The following is a 20,424-nucleotide window of genomic DNA, read 5'->3' as shown; positions in this document are numbered from 1 at the left end:
ACACAGAGTTCTTTAAAAATGGATGCATTCTTTATCCCTAGCAAGCATAAACAAAAAAATGCAGAACTGACAGCTGAAAGAAATAAATGGCCCTGCACTTGATCTGACTACATTTCTGTAATTGAAATTTACAGTGTGGTATAGAAGGGAGGTGTCGGGATTTTTTTCCCTTCCTTAACTCTTGTTTCGATCTCGAGGTTTTTTCTGTGTTAAAAAAAAGGAAGGAAAATACAGTAAAGTTCCATAAGTAAATGACACATTTTAAACATAGAAATAAAAACAGAACCGGATGGATTGCTTTACAAGGCATTTGACATTTGAGACAGCATATTCAGTCTGCCAGTATATTCAGTCTGCCAGCATATTCTGTCTTACAAATAGTTTTTCTCAGATATGAGTTTGCATGGGATAGACCAATATGACTGGAAAGTGGCAAGCATATAGTAAGCTATGAACAGACAGAAAAATTTATGTCCACACCATTATAAGGTGTTCAGTGCCTAATCCTTACAAATCACTAGCTTTTAACTCATCTCTGTTTGAGGATCCAAAAATATTTTGCCCTAAGTCAGCTGCCACTTCTTAATGTCTTTGTCAATAAAACCAGTAATGTATGGTCTTCATGAATTCCTGCCCAGAAAACTCTGTACCTTTCACATTCTAGTCTGTTCTAAATGTAAATTTTTGTCAATGATGTCTGTAAATAGCATATGTCTATGCAAGAGGTTTTTGCTGTAAAGGAGTACCCACTATTTCCTACAGTGGTATAGCTCCACTCACAACAGCATCAGCAGGAGCTCGGTATGACAATCTCCTGCAGGTACCTAGTATAATTATCTAAAGTTCTATGAAACAATTATAAAGATGCTGGAAGATGATGGGGGTTTTTTTTGCTTGGGCTCTATGTCTCTATTACTGCCACTAATCAACATCAGTGATACCTGCAGTAGTCAGCATGTCCCCTCTCCAATACCTCAAAAAGAGAGAAAAGCTTATATTTGGCAGAGTTGATGTTTATAAGTCAACACAGAAGTTAGTGGAAGTCATTACGCCCTGGCAGACACTCACTTTAGCTCCTCACAAGCAACATTTCACTAACAAACAAAAGATCTCCTTCAGTCCCAACAAATCTCCATCACTGTCTCTTTCCCTCACTGCAAGATACTGGCAGAGAAAGACATGTTCCAGGAAGGATATGCTTCTTCATAGAAGGAATGCCTATTAATGCACAGTTCTAGTCTATAACAAATGCTTGCAGATAAGGGCTTTACAGTCAAAATTTTGGGAGCAGAGAGTGCTCTCTTCCTGCCCCTCCATTCCTTCTTGGAAGGTGATATGGGTTAACTATCCCTTGGGGCCACATATAGCTCATGAACTGCAACAAGCATGATAACAATGCCTTCTATCCCAGTAAAAACTCTGCATTCCACCAACCAAAGCAGGAACTAAAGTTAGCAGCCACCAGAATTAATTTGAAAATACTTTTTTAAAATGTTATAAAGTGGGTATAAGTTTCCATCATACCAGATGTCATACTTAGCAAGAACACCGCAAACCAAGCCAAATTCCATTGCTAAATATTAGGTGCAACATTCTGGACCATCACAAACTCCCAACATCTCACTCCATGATAATTTGTTTGCACAGTTCCTTCCAAAACGAGCCTGATCATATTGGGTGTAACTTGGCAGAGATTTCTCATAGTCTGAGTACTATGAGCTGCCACCAGGCAAGGATCTTCCCAACAGTTCCATTTCTTTTCATCTTAACAAAGATAAATGAAAGAGCAGGCAATAAAACTCCCAGCATTTTCTTCTCTGGGGAATTTTAAAGCTTGAAAAAGTCTTCTCTTTCAAGTGCAAGCATAAAATATGTGCTTGGAGAACAGCAAGGTTGGGAATCAGATGTTCCAGAAGGAAAAGTATTGTGTGCTACTGCTGCCCTTTCATCCCTACTGCCCCTCTTCAAGATGATTATTCTGAAGAGAAGCAGGGGAAAAGTGTGTGTCTGTGTGTCTGTCTGCGTGTCTTGTGTGTGTTTGTGTGTGTGCACATGGAGCACGAAGTAAAGACATGGGAAAACAAGGTAATCACATCTCACAGTTTCAAACTCTAAGTCTATTACTAACAAGGGTTAGCAAGAAATCCTGCAAAGTCTCCTACTCTGCCTGCTGTGGTATCAAACAAACCTGTGCTCTAGGGGGTTTTATGGGGTTTTATATTGTCTCAGGTTTCAAGGCTGCTGCTTGAGCCAGCCTGCTGATCTAAATGGGCCAATTACGTACACCAGCAGCCAGGCAGGCATACTAGGAAACTATCTGTTGTACTAATTCAACCCCCTAATGATCATTGATAAACAGGTTTGTAACAGAACCACCTTGCGAGGTCTGTTGAGCCATGTAGGCGAAATTTGTGTCTCTGTTACATCTGTTCAACACCACTGAAAGTGATTATGTTCTGAGAAAAAGGTGGAAACAGAATATAGCCCACACTCTTGGGTCTGGGAGATAGGATTATAGAAATTATTAGCAAGTCTCCAGAGCACTGTACCAAACAGAAGTTTATAAGCTTATAGCACAATCGAATGAGTGGGGAATGGCAGGGGGACTGCTCACTGTGCATCTCAAACCAGGCAGATTAAAAACATAACTCTTGCTCATTGCATCATCTGGGCTTTTCTGAAAGGCATTTAGAGAGGGTAAAAAAAAAAAAAGAAAGAAAAAAAAGAGGATTTCAAAGTTTTAGTGGTAACAGGGAACAGCACAGGAGCAGAAAGGCGAAGGCAGTACACAGGTAATGGACACTTGTCACACATCTCCCACAGAGGAGGTGCTTCTGTTAATGCCTCAGCTTCCTTCCTATGCACAAGTGTTGGCTGATTTTCTCTGGTAAAAATATCTAAAACTTTCACTGCTGGATTAATCAGAAGAATGCTACCTCATAGTTAAAGTAAGGAACTGGGGTGGAGGGAAAAAGAAAAAACCCTTTCTGCTTTATTTCACCTTTAGGCTGAAAAGGAAAGGAGACCGCTTCAGCCTTCAAGAAGTTTAACACCAGCTTCAGAAGTGCCTTTAATCTGAATGCAGCAACAAATAGTTCTCCAGGGGAAATTTGGCAGCCAGGGATCATCGCCCACCCTGATCTGTCACCTTTCCCAGCTGTCACAGGGGCACAGCACCTCTCAGTTAGTCCACACCCATAAAGTGCTCCACTCTCCTTTAAGCCAAGGGTTATTGCTGTAAACCACAGAGTCAGCAGCTACAGCTGCAACAGAGAAAATATTGTGATAATTCTTCCATACTCCCTCAGAGAGATAAGAACAGCTTAATTCAGTTCTAACTTGTATAAAGCTCTTGAAAATCCTTAAATGAAAGGTACAAAACAGCCTGGATGATTAGCTATATTTAATCCATTTGATAATTACCAGCACAGTTTGAAGAGAATAAGTCAAATGAGTAAGTTCAGGGAGAATATGACACTATCTGCTGCTTGATCTATTATTAAATACAGTGGTATATTAGATGCAGTGCTTGTATAGTTATACTGCTGGAAGCTACATACAGGAACACCTAGAAAACTGAAAGATAAATGGGAGGAAAAATCTTTCTCTTTATATGATTATTATTGTCTGTATAGGCCAATCCTTTTCTTCAGAAATCACTTTCACACAAATGGAAGGGATAAAAATCAGGCAGGTAAGAAGAAAATACGTCTGCATAAAATCACCACCAAGTATGGTGGATTTACAAGTAAGTAAAGAATTTAAAATACCTGTAAATGTTCAAATTTTGATCATTATGTTTTAAAACTCCTCTTTGCTCTCTTGTATTCAGCCTTTCTTGCCAAGATGCATGGGCAGTATACAGCCAAGGCACTGAAGATGCTTGGAGCTATTTCCATAGCAACAGACTGTGGTGAGGTAATACACCTGAGATATTAATGACCTCAGCATGGAGTCTGGATGCTCACAGTTAAATGAAATGAGATGTTTCGCATTTCAGTGGGGTTTTTAATGAGCAGGAGAATGGACCCATAGCAAAAATTTCCAGATAAAATATGTTTTTCTTTGTATCAATCCTAGGATATATATTCTTGTTAAAGAGAGGAAGAAAAAAAGAAAAAAAAAGAAGCCAAAGCCATGCTTGTGCCTTCAGGAAGAGCAAAGTTGACACAAGCAGATCGTTTACCTCCTTTTTTGGTTCTGTGTGTACAAATGCACTTGCTCTTCCTGACTGAATGCTTTTACTTACTTCAGCAGATTTTAGTTTAGCATTATCACGAAGATCCAGTTTCCCTTCTAGCTCACCTTCCCTGTGTCACTCTCCCTCAGAAATTCCCCAGTTAGTTCTTGTCAGCAGGGACAAGAATCAGAAGACTGACTTTGAATGTGTAATACTCGTTTGTGAGTGCATGGGAGACAGCAGGCAACATTTAATTTTAATTTACTAAAAATCCTACTATTTGAAACAGTAGAACTGTCTGCCATATCTCACCATGGCTCTGAAGACCATCTTCCAGCTCACTGTAATACAGTCTGATTTGCCCTGTCTGGCAGAGGAAGATCAGGACCAGCCAAGGAGAAGAGGGGGAAGGTCTCCTTCTGCAAAGACCAGAGAATGTGAACCTGGCATTCAGAAAATGCCTCCCCCCCCATGCAGTGCTTATCCTCATTTGCACTTTAACTAATGGGCCACTTTGCCCATAGGCAGAAGGCAGATGTGTGTCTCCAGTGTAGTATGGGATGTCTTTGGCTCTCTGGCTTCAGCGAGCACAGGAGCTCAGCCCAAGCCCCTCCTAACTTTGTGCTTCTGCATGAGCAAATAAACCAGGTGAACAATGCTGGACCTGCACTTGAGAAGTAAGATAGACATGACCAGTGCCATGGAAGGTAAAAAAGGAATTAAACCCACAGATAATGCCAAAGTTGGTCTGTTCTCTGGTGTATCCAAGAATAATTTTTCTCAGTCCTTCCCCCTTGTAAGTCAAAGCCCTTGGTGATTTCATCAAGATGTAATGATTACCAAGAAATAAACAAGGTTTGTCATTTGTAGATCTTGTTATGATTGTCAGCTACATAACCAGTTCCTAAAGATATGTGTGGGACAGGACTCCATTCCAGTTACTGCTGAAAGCCAGACTCTAACAAAGAACAACTCATTTTAACAACCCACCCTACAAATACTGACAGTATGTCTTTAAATCCTGACTGCACCAAGCTAGGGGTTACATAACTGATAATTTATAGGAGAGAAATTCACTCCAGGTTCTCACTGAATTCCATAATGAAATTACAAAACTACACTGTTCCCACCTCACTCATTCAGTGCTAATGCCAGGGCTTTGGGCAGCAGGGATGTGGCCCAGCACGTGTGATTTGCAGACCTGCAGAATAACTGAGCAGTTGGGAAGTGTGTTGAGAACACCTGAGGAGATCTGGCATCTGGGTTAAAAAAAGATCGAAAAGCTTGCAGACCAGGTTTGGAAGCACGGGGTTGTCAGAAAACCTTGTAGGCAGCAGTGTCCCTGCTCTGCAGAAGTGGGCATGATTAGACAAGAACTTCTCTTCCTAATTACATGACATTTCCTTTTTTTTTCTGATAAATTAAATTAGTACCAGGAAACCAGTGTTTTTCCTTTCCCTGTAGCTGCCCTTGAAAATGCTTTTCATCAAGACACAGAAAAAGCCCTGATAAGTTGCAAGAAGATATTTTCTAAACTACTCCCTTAAACAGATGAATTTGCAAGTTATTAAACACTGTTAAGGCCCCTTTCCATCACTTCTTTGAAAGTGGGAAGGTACTAACTACAAGGAAACAGAATTACATTCAACATGGTCAAAGTCACCAACACTGCTTCAGTTTTTTTAATGAGCATCTTTCAGCAAAAATATTGCACTTTCCGTTTGGAAAAAGCGATTAACATGTAATATAGTATTGATTAGAGGAGGCCAAGGTAGAGACCAGGGTTTGCACTTTGGGACTTCTGACAGTGCAACTGCAATGGCATCCCACTCCATGTCCACCATGGAATTAGGTAATCTGGTCATTTATATCCAGGTTTTTGTGTCTACATCTGAGGTTGTCTGCCCTCAAAAGAGAAAATACCAACATGTAGCAAAAAAAAATGGGGTACAAATACACAATATAGACATATATCTGCTGCTGCATGGGTTGGCTAATTGCTATGTTAAGTGAGTGCTGACCCTTTGGGCAGAGATTAAGTGAACAGGACTCAAGGGAGCAGAGAAACCAACAGAATTTTGGACCAGTCCATCTTAGCAATGACTTAGGAGTCAGTTCTCTTTGCCTGTCTCATAGCCCAGGATAGGCATATAGCTGCTAATTTTCAGGTGACTGATTTCACTCCAATAGAAACTTCACCAAGCTTTGCTTTCGTTTTGTGCATGAGAAATCAGTCTGTGCAGCGGTAGATAAGTACTGATGACGCTGAGAAAGAAGTCAGTCTAAAGATAAGCAAAAATGGCACAGAAGTAAAAAAATCTCAGAAACGCAAAACAAAACATATCTCTCAAAAACCCCACACCAAACAAAAAAAACCAAACAACTCAAAAAACTCGCACACCTCAAAAACCCACCACAACACTTTGTAAGGGGCTTGAAAATTAAAACATACAAAATATACTAGCTAATTCTGATCACATAAGGAGCAGACCACAGGCTTGCTCTGCTGCAAACATAACACTCACTCAGCAGAGAAAGGAGATTTTCCAGTGAGAGAACTGGGTCAGTAGAACTGGAGTCTGGGCTTGTCACTTCAGCAATTTAAACACAAGTCAAATTAGTGTTTAAACTCCAGGCTCTGACTCAAGCAATGCCAACAGAAGCCATTTTGAGAGAAATCACAGATAAACCATTTTTGCTGAGTTTATTTACTTTTTGTTAGTCCTACTTCACCTGAATGTACTGAGAGTTTGGTGCAAAAATTCGACAAAACAACGCAGTTGTGTCACAGAAACTAAGCTTTTCCTCATGAATATTTATAGACTGCAAATTATAGTCATTGGCATTGTTCACTTCATGCCAAAAAAAAGCAAGTGTCACATTTCTTTCACTTAACTTACTTGATATTTCTGCTGATAGGTCTACCTGGGTTTGAAAGCAAACAGGATCTGGCTTCCATACGTATATGATCTCAAGAAGACTATACTGGCAGAACTCAATATTATAGTTTTACCCTAGAAAGACTCATGCTGAATATAAAGGATGACAGGATAAGACAACCTGGAACTGTCTTTTACTATGATTAAAAGTGCCCAATAATGTTTATGATCCTTTCCTCTTAGCAGCTGCTCAAAGATTTAATGCTAATAAAAAGGTGCATTTTGGAACAATGCTATTTTATTGCAACCCTCTTCATATTCCTGACCTTCACAAGAAGGTGAAGGCCGTCCAGTGGACTGAGAAAGGACAAATTGGTGTAACTCAAAGAGCCAACTACAGTGCGAAAAGAATGGCAGTACTCAGTCCCTGAAGTATGAGAGCAAAGGTCAAGGAGACCATGAGCCAACCCCAGAAAAATGCAAGACATAAAATTTGCTTCTGAATATTGATGAAATCCTCATCTACATCTTAAGACTGTGGTTTGAAAATACCTCATTTATCAGGCTGGGTTGTTTTTTTTTTAAAATTACCTCATGAATCGTTTCATCTGAAGTGATTTTACACCTATGCTGCGCCAACTTCTAAAGGAAATCGGAGTGGAGTCCCCTGAGACCACTCATCTCCTTGAGATTTCCAATGCTTTGTTGTCACAGTGAAATCAGAAATACACTGGGAGTATTTTGTGGCTTGAGGCATTTGCTATTTTCATTCCTGGGATGAGAGATTTATGCAAATTCATATACAATAACAGAGAACTTTGAAGCTTCTAAGATGTCCTTTCACTGCCAAAGGGTTGATGGGAATTTTGCATTTCCATTCAGCGGCTTTCCCGTTCCTGTGTAAAACATTATTTTCGCTCTTCCAAAATTTCATTCTGTAGAATTACTATTAAAATCACAGCCCTAAACAGTAATAAATCCTGTTGTCACGTCCCTGTTGGTACTATTGGTTTAAACCACAACTACTCTTAGGGTAAACTTCTGAGTCCAGAGCGCAGCGCGCTGAACACAGGGCTGTTACCCGGGGGATATTGCTTTTGGCCCTCTGTGGCTGTGTGCTTCCTAGAAAATGAGATTTGCAGAGGAGGAAATTAGACAGCTGTCTCCAATTGAATTGCAATGAGATTTGAGGACCAATTTCCCATAAACCTGGAAAGCTGCAGTCAGGATCATGCCCTGGCATGCAGGTAAATGAGAAATGCTATCTTGGCTGCTTCCTGCTATCCAGTGTTGTGCAAATGTGCGGGTTTGCAACAGTTTCACAGCTCTCTCCTCACCCTGGAAGGCTAAACCATTTCACTTCTGGGTTTCCTCCCCCTGCCAATTTTATTCTAAGCTGAATTGACAAACCTCTTCATGGTTAAAATTGGCTTTGGGCAATTGGTTACTGAATTAAGCTGCTTTTCTTTAGCCTATTTCTATTCTGTAAAGCCTTTCTTCTACTTCTTTTACCTCTTCCCTTTCAAGTAATATTCAGATTTCTAGATTTGTATTTTTTATCCTTTATTTTTCTTTTTTTTGGTGTATTATATGTAATATTTGCAATAGTACAGAGATAATCAGCCAGGAAAAATTTCTGCAGACAGAAGACCACAGAAAATTGGTTCTGTACACTTATGTGAATATCCAGTTTATGTGAAGAGAAAGAGCTAGAAAATTGGTAATGGTGGAGTGGAGTAGGTGTCTTTACCACACCAGTTGGTCCTGGTAGAGCCTGCTCCATCGAGCCATACTTGTGCCGGAAATTATGGAAAATCAGGAAGAGCAGAAGTGAAAGGAACTAGTTGGAGGGATGGACAATAACTGTCTTTCAGTCTCAGAGACCATCTCCAACAGGGTTTAATCCACTGCAGTACAGCTGAGTTATTGAGGAAAACCTCATATCCAAGCTAACAGGGAAATGGGAAAGCTATTAACAAAGATAGCATTCAGTTCCCATATGGATAGCCTTATCCTACTGTATGTTATCCATCATGTATGCAGTCAACTCTACAGATCAAACTCCACTCCTTCTCTCCACCCTCCCTCCCTGCTCTGTTTTCCATTTTCTGGTGGGATTTTGCAGATAATTTTTGGCTTCAAACCATACTTATATTAAATCCAAAGGAGCCCTCTTCTCTGTAGAGACCATCAGACTGCTTACTAAGCCAAAGAGCAGACCACAGTTACTCAGTTCCCCTGCAATAGGTTAATGACCTGCAAAAATTAGCTGGAAAGAAGAAGGGAAATCCCGCAACTAAACTGAGTCATTTGGTTGGAGAAAATGCTGAACCTGTGCCCCTCTCTAATAAGGTGTTAAAGAAGATGCAAAGAGTGAGAAGATTAGGAGTTAATGCCTTTCTCTCACTCATTCAAATATTGAAGATGTCTGTGTTTGGATGGCGAGAAGTGCACATTTGATATCAGTAAGATGGTCAATGAGCCTCCTTCCTTTACGAATGAAAACCAGAATAACAAAACCACTAATGAGCCAGTCTTACTCTTTGCAAGATATTTTTAGATAAAACCCAGTTGAACAAAATGGAAATGCGTTAAGAGATTTGACTGTGAACTCCAATTCTAAAAGAGCGTTTAAAGATCAAGGTGTACTACTAACATGTTAAGTGTTCTATATTCTATTAAGAACAGCCTCAAATCTCTCAATATCTATTAGAAGCAAGATCTTGTTCCCAGTGCCTGGAGAAGCAGTAGGTAATTACAAAACAGACGGAATAGCTGGAGGAAGATAAGAAAAATCATTATGTCACACAACCTTGAATTACGTTGATTGCATACGGAGAAGCTACAGTGTAAAGTCTTACCTCTTGTGAGGTCAATGTTAATGCTCCCATCAACTTCACTTGCAAAAAATTTCATACAAAGGTTTACTTACTGAACACTTGAGTCATCCAAAAGCAATTATAAGGGTTATGGTGGTTATTAATGAGGTTCCTAATTAAGGTTTCTATGGTCTCTATATAATCCTTCTAATTTACAGTACTATAGGAGAAATTCACTTAAAATTATGACTTCCCATACACACATTACAGTTGGGGCAGGCAGGAGAGATACTTTTGCATCTATTCATGCATTAAATCTTTGTTTTGAAATTTGGAAGATGCACAAAATTTCACGGCAAAGGCATGAAAATTAAAAAACAAAAGGTTTAGTAGTCCTTTCCCTCCTTTCCTCTTTTGCAAATGACTTAATGCCTCTCCTGTGTCAAGTTTTGGAGGAATTTTCTCACTAGCTACATTTTTGTCACTTCAATTTTATGTCTAAAATATTTTTTTAAGACATCAGAAAGGAGAGAGGGGCCCAAACCAAGGAACTGAAAACACAGACTGCAGTTCTATTACTGTTGGAGAAGAAAATAAGATTTACTGATGTTTCTTATACACACTATGAATGACTCAATACCCAATGGTTACAGCAGGAGGATCTTGTGATGGACACAAAGTACAGATTCACCCCAACAAAGTGCCTCTGGGAAAGAACTACAGCATGTGGAGCTGGCATTACTTTCAGTGGCATCTTTAGTGTGGGTAAGAACTGGGATTTCATCTGCAGAACTATGAATTTGGCAGCTTTCTTACACAGAATATTTAGTTAGGAATAAAGAATTTGCCACGTGTTGATTCTTCCAGGCAAGTGAATATGAGCCAGCTGCAATTATAAGAGCTGGTGTCTCCTAAATTCTTCCTTCTTTGTGTGGGGAGTTCAGCAAAATCTAGCTGTCAGATTAGGAAGGATGTACAAATAACTAAATGCAAAACTCATGCTCATCTTCCTGGCAGTCTCCAGACAACCTTGCAGTAATTTCCCCTCACTATCAGGTAAACAACAGATTCCCAGGGGGGTGGAACTTATATGCAACTTGTCATGTAAGTAGAGAATAATTAATTACACTTTTATTTACAGTTTGTCTGATAAGAGCATTAAATGGCAAGTAACTAGAAAAATTCCAAGGTGCTGAAATGTTTGCTCTCACCCACTCATCATGTAAACACAAGGGGAATGAAATTAATTTGGCACTGATTTACGACATGGTCCCTCACAGTGACAGGGCTTGGTTTTTGCAAAACAGGAATCACAGATGCCTCTCTCCTGAAGCTGAAATCAAATTTTGTTGGTGCTCCACAAAGCAATAAAATGTTCTAAATACATCAGCAGTCTTAAAAGTCATGAAACTCCAATTATCTACTCTGAGGTCCTATAGGATTCCCATGTTACTCAGATTATGATCTATGTCCTTTATTTGTCTGACTTTTTTTCAATTCAGATAGTGCTACTGGTCCATGTCTCTGCTTTGTATTTACAAACCCCAGCACTTTTATCTGCAATAAATCAGGAGCTTCAAACACCATCTTGCCCAACTAACTACAAAACCACTGATTTCTGAAGAAAGCAAGAAAAGAACTTTAAGACGAAGAAAGAACAAATAAATAAAAAGAAGGGACATAAACCAGGCGTAAACCAGTTACAATATCCATGTCATATTTACTTGCACCTTGCTTAAAATTTCGTTCTGGTAGAACCAGAACATCTGTCACAGGTCTCTTAATACCCCTCTGACAAGGTGAAGACATAGTCACATTAAGACCTCTGCACTTGCCAGTGAAATGTGTAAGCTGTTCTTCTGCTTAGTAAAAAAGAGGGCCTAAGATTTAAATTGCAGTCATAAAAGTGAAATAAAAAGCAGAAAGGCAGAAAAAAGAAAGCGAGAGAGGCTGCTTTTATTTGAACCATGAAAAAGTAATTCCCTGGGATTAGCATACTTTATTTCCTTTGCATATTCTTTTCTGAATTAATTTCACTGCATTTTGATAATGATCTTAGCGAGTGAAAATAAATTGATGCCAAAAAAAGTTATGCTAATAGGAATAAATGGCTTGAAGGGATTGGAAAGTGGATATACAGCCTCTTTTATAGGTTTCTACTTAATCCAGCTCCAAGGGCATTAGAGAGCAAATGTTGCTGCCTTCTTGTGGCAGTAGATAAGCCTAGCTGTCAGGCTCATCCCTGAAAACCAGGGGGGCTGCAACAGGAGCAACAGCCCCAGCAGAGGTGCAAGTGAGAAGGTCAGAGGAAGCGTTACACCAGCATATGCTAAGGAAAAGTGCAGCTTCACTAGGACAGTAACCAGCTATAGCTGCGTCTGCATGGGGATGTAATGACGGTCCAGGGCAGAGGCACAAGGGAAAATCTGCCTTTCCATGGAAATGAGGGTTTGGTGTCAGTTACCCAGTTCTTTGTTTTTTTTCATGTTAACAAAGGGATGAGGAACATAACTGAGAAGGATTCCCATGGGCTAAATTACCATCAAGATAAATTGAGTGACGGCTCCAGGAATTATAACCATCTGTAAGGTGTGTGTGAGGCACAGCAAACTTCCTCCTGTAAACGCAGCGGGAAAAGCTACTTGCTCTTTTGTGTAAAGCAGCGCAAGATTGGCAGGTGAAATGGAAATATTCACATGGGTATTAACTATTATCATGTGCTGCTGGTATTATTCAGTTTTCGAGAGAGAAAAACCATTCCTAGCCACACAGTTTACTCAAGAAATATTTGTTTAAAATCACATTACCATAGGATTCAGGCATTACTTCGTGAATTTTCACAGCTTATGGGTCTTGACATATATTTGATTATCAGGCAGCATGTGAGGGTTTTTTTTTTCCCTACTCATACTATCTTACATATAAGTCTTATGCCATGTTATTAGTAATAGAAACACATACAGATAAGTATAATTTGTAATAAAAGAAATGTATTATTCTGATTTGAAACAGAACAGGACACCTGAACCAAAAATCTAGACAATAAAATTTCCTGTGACAAAAAGAGAGAGAAGAAACACAAACCTGACCCATCTCCAAAACCAAAGCAACCAAACAATCCTATCCACATATTTTATCCACTGGTAAAATCTGTTGACCCACTTCCCTGAAACTCAGGCACCAGAAATGGGTTGCATCCAGGAGGATTTCTGCAAACCACATCTCCAGCCTTGCTTGTTTCAAAGAGCTGTCAAATTCATATCACACTACACTTCAAAGACCAATTTCAGCCTTTCAAAGGGTGCTACCAATTTGTTTGAGCCTCAAAACTGTGTTTTGTAAACTGTTAGTAACAATAATAAAGTCAGTTAATAGAAAAAATATTATGGAGCCTGATGTGAACACAAATATTATAGGAATCCCTGTTACATTTAAAGAACATACAATAGACATGAACTAAAAAAAGAAGACCACAAATAAAACTAAAAAACCCATACCCAAACAATAAAGAAACCCCCCAATCTTTTCCTTCTGTATAAAAGAACCACCACAACACCATGTTAGACTATGAGAATCAAGTAAAAAACCCAAACTACTGAATGAAACCCAGCAAGGAATACAAAGTGAGACAATGTAGTATCACTGTGTGCTATAAGAAGTATATAAATAAATATCCCAATGAAAAGAAAGCACTTTAAAGCTGATTTTACTTCTAGCATTGATATTTCACCCTCTGAGAAGTGAGGAGTATTTTTTACAAATGAATCTCCTATGAGTTCAAGTCATTTTTAATAAGCAGATTAAGCATAAAAGGAATAAATGTTATTGTTTCTCTTTCAGCTCAACATGAGATCTCTCTGCCACTTGCTGCAGCACCTTTCATGGACTGGATAACACAAATTAAAAGATTTCCAAGAAATCTAACCGATCGCTTGCCAAAATACGCCTGTTCAGACCTTTTGGCCATGCAGTTTTGTGTGATCCCAGGCAGTTTCTGCTACTAGCCAGAGAATCATTTCTCTCATGCTTTTTCAGTATTTCTGCACCTAGCTGGAGAAGAAGTGATCATTGAAATGGAAATACATCCAAAAAATGTTGGCCAACTCTTCTCTGTCTCCAAAAAAGCAAGTGGAAAGTCACTAATAGATATTTCTTTATTTCATCCACGCTTTTTTGGCTTAACCTGTAATATGTAGAAGGGAAAGAGGACTGACTATGTTTCAGACTAGTTTCGTCACTAAGACTTCAGAGTGAAATTCTAACTCTGACGGCAGCAGAAATCAGATCTGGATTTAAAACATTGGGTTGAGGCTTTAATATTCACCTCCCATTAATGTTCTTCTAAATCTCTGTCAGAGCTTTGAAAACCTTCATCCAAATGACTTTATTCAAAACTGCTGAAATTACCCAGAAGCTTTCATGAACAAGAGATGCTGAAATACCTCTGCTTTTTGCAGCATAAAATCATATGCAGCCAAAAGGTGCATTTAAGAGATATGAACTTCAGTTACAACATCCAATGAGTCTAATGGGACTTTCAAAATTATAGTGGAACCAGAGGCCAGGCAGGTTTCACTGTGATGCCTAATAAATATTACAGGTACTTCTTCTAATATTGGCTCTGAAATTTGTGCAAATCCAATGTCAGGTTTTAGCAATGCTGTAGAGTGATACAAAACACAGTCCTATACAACCCCTTGTATTAAAGGGGGCAGAGACAAAAACACCACCCAAGGGAAACCTGGCATTGAGAAGATACTAACGACCCTTCTCCCGATTAGCTGCAAGTTTTTTCTTGAATAATGAGGGGAAAATGTACGTCCAATGTTTCCAGACATCTATCCTTCCAGCACCACATACCAAGTCCCTGGGAGCAATTGTGCTATTAATAAAGTTTAAAGTTTTTGTCAGTTCTCAAAATGACATGATTTTTTGAGGCACAAAAAACCCACAAAACCTCTTGCCACGCACTGCTAGAAAAAATGCACCTTTCATTTCTCCATATAATTTACAAACAGCTTTTAAATGAAATTTCATTTGAATCTCAGTATTTAAGGATGCCAGGAAATTTCCAATGCTGCATTTTATTTGGTAGCTGCTGTCTCCAAATCCCTCTGCCTGTGCTGTCATGTGGGCAAGAAAAGCCAGCACAAAATGATCCAAGCCATAAGGGAAGACACTCCTGGACAGAGGGGTTGGCTGCTGCCAGAAAACCTTGAGTTTCATCACTGGATTTATGTCGCCCACAACTGAAACTGTTCAAAACTAGGGCACCTGGTCTGAGCAAGTTGGATTCATGCTGTCTGGACAGAGATGACTGAGTCCGGAGGGTAAGTTATCACACCTTTGCTCCTCTATGAAACATCTGGGGATACATAATCCACTCCCCTCCACTGAGTATACAGCAAAATATACAGCTCATGCCCAGGCTACATACATTTTCTTAAGGGCTAATATGAGGTAAAACAAATCTCACCACAGACACAGGTCTCAGCTGCAATGGCCAAGGTGCAGAAAGCAGTTTCTCCTGTGAAGGGAGGACCTGACGCCAACACAGGATGGTTATCCATCACTCCCAGGCACTCCTACTGCAAATGCAGCTGCACTCCATTGCCAAGCAATTTTAATATGCTTCTGCTTCACAGTCTAATTCTGCTGCTTCTCCCTCATGGAAGCAGTCCCACTTAGTTTAACAGGATTACACATGTGGAAGGGAGTTTGGCCCTGTGCCTGCTAGCTATGGAGCCATGGAAACATTGGTTTCAGCGCAGGCTGCACACTCAGCAGCTGAAGCCCTCACCACCACAGCTCTGCTGCTCGCTGTAGCTGACCCAATTAGACTAAAACCAGTTTATGCACATGTACCTGAGGCATCATGTATCCCAATTGCACTGCAGACCCATCCAGCCAAAGCACCAGCGAGTAACTGCCACCATCACTGGGGACCAGTCCCAGCTCTTGCCTCCTCGCCTGAGCGTACTCTGTTCATTGTGTCAGCAGAACACTTGGTCACATTGACACTCCTTTGGTCAGCTCTCTACTGACACCACTTCTACAGTGCACAAATTCCCAATAAGTGAGATGCAGAAGCTGCTCAGCTGGGGGAAGTCTGATCTGAGCTCACTAATGCCTATCGGAGCCTCCCCTTCAAATTGCAGAATTATTAAGGTTGGAAAGAACATCTAAAATGATCAAGTCCAACCACTAACCCACCACTGTGTTCACCACTAAACCACATCCCTAAATGAACAACCGGAAATTAATCCAGAGGAATTTAAATCTGAAGCCATGCCTCTTGTGCTTCTTGTGTGAGAGACCAGTTTCTTCTCTTTTTCTTTCAATCTGTACAATTGGAATGGATTAAACAATGCAAAAGCATGATCTTGAGGGTGTTAGGCTGATCACTAATTTAGGGGACTACCCAAGCAAGGAAAGGTTATTTTACCTAATTAAGACAGAGCACAGTATTTAAAGACAGAGCATTTGCATTAAAACAGAAAATTCAGAATTATAAATACTGTTGAGTCTGAAGGTCTGATTGTTAATCTCTCCTCATATAACAATGTTCTACTGACAGACATTGTAAATCATTTTCTTTTGCTTGCAGTAGATGAAGCCATCACTCAAAATGCTCAATTATAAATCTGAATACAATTTAAAGGTGAACTTTCTTTAGTTCTACTAAAGGTGGAAGGGCAATGCTGATGGTGTAATACTAATGTTAATGCATTAGTTATGACTGAAATTTAGTCTGTATTCAATAAGACACTCATTTCTGTGATCAGAACAGGCAGCAGTTTGTTCTCCTGGATCTTATTCCCCTTTACACAGGTGCATTAGGTGCACCATGGGCAGGATACCCAGCTGTAAACTGTCTAAAAAGGACATTTTAATCTATAATTAAAAAAGTAAAACAAAACATAAAATAAAGCTCAGTATCTTCATGGCATATTAATGACAGGAAGATAAGATTTGTGGTTTACAAACTGCAATTAACAAAAATATGGAATCATTAAAATATAAAATACTTCACTGTTAATTTTTATTTACGTATGGAGACAAGACAGACATTAGCAAGCATGAGAATACCAGTGCTAATACTCTCTATTCCCTCAGCATCTTTAGGTGCCAGGCTTTAATTATCTTTTGTCCCACACTAATCTACAGACATTCCTCCACTTCAGCAGAAACTTTATTGAAGCAAAAACCCCAAAATAATAATTTCCAATGCATAACTGCAGCTTACCAAAATGAAGTCAGGAAAGGTTTTAAGTTAGTAATTGGTTTGCTGACCAACTAAATGCTTCCATTTTGGGTGGCTTTATTTGCTTAATAATGGCAAATATTTTTAATGTATTTCATCTCCAGACCCTTTTTGAAGCAACAGCTGATGTACATCTAGAACAGTCTTACTCAATGACAAATCATTTCTAGAGATTACCAGAAGACAACTGAATTCCCAAGGTTAAAATTGGTTCTGGTCTTCATCAAAATTTTGGCCATTCTTTACTATCTGTCCTTGTTCCCCATTAAAAAAGATCATTTAGGAAACCTGTCACAGGACATGAAAGGCAGCAGGCCCAGCATGATTCCTTCACAAATTTCTAGGCTACTGCCTTGCTGCTCTGCCTGTGGTTATGTCAGTGTGACAGGAAACCAAACTGCTGGACTTGTACAGAAACACACACGCAGATGCTTCTGAAGGCATTAACAGTTCTTCCTAACACATTCATAAACATAAAGGCAACAGTTTCCTCTTAACTCTGTGAGGTATCCTGCACATGCACAGCAATTTCAGCACTCTGGGGAGGTGGGACCTACTGCTTAGGCAAGGCTCCATAGCCCAGTAAGCTCCTATGAGCAGCATCCAACCTGCTCTGGCTACCAGACGTTCAGAAACTGAGGAAGATCTGTAAAGTCACGTGAATGTGTCTGGACAATATTTCTGCAAGAAAGAAGAGGAAATATCTGCAAAGCCACCTGACTCTTGGCAGAGCCACCTGCGGCTTGCTCATTTGTCCCTACCACGTGCCACTGCCTCACCTCCACAGCTCAGCCCCTCTCTGAAGAGAACCTTCACAAAACATTCTTTTGTGACTTTAGTTCATTATTTGTTTGCTTTCACAAGTCGATGGAATGACCGGTTTTCTAGAAAGAACTGTAAGTTTTGTAAGTCAAACTGTGATATTCAAAAGCAAGGTCATATACCTTCCAGAGAAAGCATTTCTGCTAATAATGTCATTGATTAAATTCCAGTATGCTGTGTGGGAGTCCCACCATTGTTAGCAATTGTGAGTTTTGAACTCAGGGAGGGCTTTAGTGTAAATCACATAACCACAGCAATAGTCCTGGAAAATCTATTTTATGGGCCATCAACCTGTCCTAGTGTAGAGGAGGACCAATTTATCTACCAGAAAGCTTAGAGTATGATAAATGGAAGAAAGATATATTCAGACAGACAAAAATACCCAAACAAACTCGCATTAAATGCTTCCTATGAAAAGGTGAAGGCAGTGGGGGAAGAACGAACATCAATTTTAAGCTCTTCACAAAGGCTTGAAGCCCCCATCCTACTAAAATTACAGTACAATATTTTTAAGACAATCAACCACGTAGTTCTAAAGAAGAAATAATTTTTAGTTTGGGGAAAAAATTATATTTATAAATAAATCTATTTATCTTTTACAGTAGCATATCTATGGGGTCTGCTGTGTGTTGATTCTGTGCTGGTACCCCAGAGCCAGCTGGTGGTGGTAAATGGCCAACCCAAAGAGTTTATGGAGATAAGTGCTTATAGATTTTCAAAAGCTGTCTGCACACAGTCCTGGGCATCCAGCTCTAGGTGACCTTCCTTGAGCCAGGGTGTTGGACCAGATGACCTCCAGAGGTCCTTTCCAACCTCAACAATCTTGTGATTCTATAAACTGCAGCAAGGACAAGGTTCTGAAAAGCAGCATAGTTACAGCCAGCTGAGCTGGAAGTCACAGGGAGTTTCGGCTGGTTTTAGTTACATTTGGCAAAAATCAGTGTAACAACATTGCTTTAGAAGATCATTTGAATTCACAGTGAATTCAGGCGACTAAGCCCAGTAATTGGCCCTTTTTTTCCCTGAGAATTATGATCTCTACTTGAATAGCAGCTATCTTCACTAAAATAGTCGTTTCATATACTCATAGTCTTTTTGTGACTATTTAGCATTCCACTGCAAGTTAACTACTGAGCTAAATGGTGTGTGCAAAGAAGCTTTTTCTTTGACTGTTATAAAAAGCAATCCAAAATGTTTTCTGGAGAAATACAACTTCACATAGAAGTCAAAAGCAAAATACTTGAGAAATGAGGTTACACAGTTTAGGTGAGGAGGGTGTGTTAGAGGCTGGGTGTGAGCCAAAGGGGATTGAGCAGGGCTAAGTGCAGATGGAGGAGAATTAGGGATGACAAGTGAAGCAGAAGGGGAAGAAGTGGGCTGGAGAGGAAAGAGGCCAAGGAAACGAGCAAGGGGACAAACAGTAGAAACGATAAACACGAGAAACAGGCTAGTATTTTATTCTTGGAAAAATACAGATCTCATACGATTGCAACTATTTGCAAATACCTTCAAGTGGTTGTTAATTGTTGAATATTCCTTGACTGACATGCCTCCGTGTTTCTTTAGAGAAGGCTAAAAGCTTAGGACTGAAATAATCTTTCTGGAGAATAGAAATATATCCTGGGAAGCTTCTTAAGCTTCTCTATCCTACCAAAAACTATAAAAATAATGTTTATAGATCAATCCAAATTATTATTTTGCCTTTTGAACTTTCTGAATGCCCAGCCTCTACAACATTTTTTGCACGGCATTAATAAATAAAACATTCACACACTCTGCCCATTAAAAAGAAATCATCTAGTATTTAATTCATAAGGGAAAGGAAAAGGAAAAGATTCTTTGTCTTTTCACTTTCCTAGAAATTTGTTTCAACTCTCCAACAAGGTGCTGCCTCAGAGTTGCTCCTTCTTTCCCCCTCAAGTACCAAACCTAGTTTCACAAACTGGAGACCAGATTAGCTTACAGTTTATCCATGGATAAGCTCCCTGCCAGCTTTTTAGGTGCCAGCCAGCACTCTGTCATGATAATATGAATGGTAACATGAGCCCCTGGAAAACATCTGTGCTAAGGCACCACAATGTGTCTTGCACCCATTGTGTGTCAGGGAAAGATGCACTAACACAGTCCAACTGCACCGTGGAAGAAGATAGGGTACAAGTGACCTCAAAGGGAAAGGATCAGTTGAAAGCATGGTGTTGCCACCTCCACAACCAGCAGTGCTGCCTTTCTCTGAAAATGGGGAGATACGGCATCCTTCTCCAGCATGGAGCTGCAGGGATGGAGGAGCACCACTAGCAAGGCAATATTAGCAATCCTGGCTGACCACCTGTCTCCATGACCCCTGGCATGACTCACGGGCAGGGAAAACTGGGATACAAGAGCAGTTGGATACTCCCCAGCACCTGGGCAGGTCCCTGCTGCCACCCTCCCTTGCCACACCACGAAGCCACCCTTGTGTTG

The 20,424-nt window shown here is 39.9% G+C and overlaps 1 protein-coding gene across 2 annotated transcripts in view; it reads right to left on the bottom strand.

The window, feature by feature from the left end:
* The window catches only part of PTPRO (protein tyrosine phosphatase, receptor type O), a 155,171-nt gene that overhangs the window by 118,161 nt on the left and 16,586 nt on the right, over positions 1-20,424 (bottom strand). The window lies entirely within an intron of this gene.

The sequence above is a fragment of the Neopelma chrysocephalum genome, unplaced genomic scaffold (genome assembly GCF_003984885.1).
Source record: "Neopelma chrysocephalum unplaced genomic scaffold, ASM398488v2 Primary Assembly neopelma1_139, whole genome shotgun sequence".
Lineage (NCBI taxonomy): Eukaryota > Metazoa > Chordata > Aves > Passeriformes > Pipridae > Neopelma > Neopelma chrysocephalum.
This window is presented reverse-complemented; position numbering and strand designations above follow the sequence as displayed.